Source organism: Lampetra fluviatilis, chromosome 55, assembly GCF_964198595.1.
Source record: "Lampetra fluviatilis chromosome 55, kcLamFluv1.1, whole genome shotgun sequence".
NCBI classification, from domain to species: Eukaryota; Metazoa; Chordata; class Hyperoartia; order Petromyzontiformes; family Petromyzontidae; genus Lampetra; species Lampetra fluviatilis.
In genome coordinates this window covers 6350556-6352111 of record NC_136329.1, presented here as the reverse complement: position 1 = coordinate 6352111, position 1556 = coordinate 6350556, and the positions used below count along the sequence as shown (strand labels likewise).

At 64.8% G+C, this 1556-nt stretch overlaps 1 long non-coding RNA gene across 1 annotated transcript in view; it reads right to left on the bottom strand.

Annotated features, from left to right (window-relative positions):
- Positions 1 to 1122: 1122 nt before the first annotated feature.
- The window catches only part of LOC144949883 (uncharacterized), a 14875-nt gene continuing 14441 nt past the window's right edge, over positions 1123 to 1556 (bottom strand). Inside the window, exon 4 of the long non-coding RNA XR_013640315.1 lies at positions 1123 to 1169. This is a non-coding gene — a long non-coding RNA (uncharacterized LOC144949883). The remainder of the gene's footprint in view (positions 1170 to 1556) is intronic.

The following is a 1556-nucleotide window of genomic DNA, read 5'->3' as shown; positions in this document are numbered from 1 at the left end:
TAGCAGGGCTACAGGGGCAAGTGAATGAGACAAAGACAAAGCTCCACCAGGTAGCCTCTAGCAGGGTGGCAGGGGCAAGTGAATGAGACAGAGACAAAGCTCCCCCAGGTAGCCTCTAGCAGGGCTGCAGGGGCGAGTGTTTGACCGCTCACCAGGTAGCCTCTAGCAGGGCTGCAGGGGCAAGTGTATGAGACACAGACAAAGCTCCCCCAGGTAGCCTCTAGCAGGGCTGCAGGGGCGAGTGTTTGACCGCTCACCAGGTAGCCTCTAGCAGGGCTGCAGGGGCAAGTGTATGAGACACAGACAAAGCTCCCCCAGGTAGCCTCTAGCAGGGCTGCAGGGGCAAGTGTTTGACCGCTCACCAGGTAGCCTCTAGCAGGGCTGCAGGGGCAAGTGGATGAGACACAGACAAAGCTCCACCAGGTAGCCTCTAGCAAGCTGTAGGAGCGAGTGAATGAGACACAGACAAAGCTCACCCAGGTAGCCTCTAGCAGGGCTGCAGGGGCAAGTGTTATGACCGCTCACCAGGTGAGCGAGGGCCCCCACGGCGGTGAGGAGGCCCTGGCGTTGGCCCTATGAATGAGACAAAGCTCCCCCAGGTAGCCTCTAGCAGGGCTGCAGGGGCAAGTGTATGAGTGCTCCCCCAGGTAGCCTCTAGCAGGGCTGCAGGGGCAAGTGTATGAGTGCTCCCCCAGGTAGCCTCTAGCAGGGCTGCAGGGGCAAGTGTATGAGTGCTCCCCCAGGTAGCCTCTAGCAGGGCTGTATGAGCGAGTGAATGAGACACAGACAAAGCTCACCCAGGCAGCCTCTAGCAGGGCTGCAGGGGCAAGTGTATGACCGCTCACCAGGTGAGCGAGGGCCCCCACGGCGGTGAGGAGGCCCTGGCGTTGGCCCTCGCTCGCCACGCCGAGGCGAGCGAGGGTCATCGGCAGTGATCAGCAGCAACTCGTGACCAGTCACGTGGGCAGCGGAGAGACGCGGGGAGAGGGAGGGGAGAGGTGGGGGGAGGCCTGTGGGGGGAGGGTGGGGGGGGGAGTGGGTGGGGAGAGAGTGGGGGGAGGGTGAGTGAGTGGGTGGGTGAGTGGGTGGGGGGAGGGTGGGTGAGTGAGTGGGGGGAGGGAGGGCAGCGGAGAGACGCGGGGAGAGGGAGGGGAGAGGTGGGGGGAGGCCTGTTGGTGAGGGTGGGGGAGGGTGGGGAGGGTGGGGGGGTGAGTGGGGTGGGTGGGTGAGTGGGTGGGGGGGAGGGTGAGTTAGGGGGAGGGTGATTGGGTGAGTGGGTGGGGGGGAGGGTGAGTTGGGGGGAGGGTGAGTGGGTGGGTGGGTGGGGGGAGGGAAGGTGACTGAGTGGGGTGAGTGAGTGGGGGGAGGGTGGGGGGGAGGGTGGCGGGAGGGGGGAGGGTCGGTGGGAGGAGGGTGAGTGGGTGGGAGGGTGAGTGAGTGGGTGAGTGGGTGGGTGGGTGAGTGGGTGGGTGAGTGGGTGGGTGAGTGGGTGGGTGAGTGAGTGGAAGGGTGATTGGGAGGGTGAGTGAGTGGGTGAGTGGGTGGGTGAGTGGGTG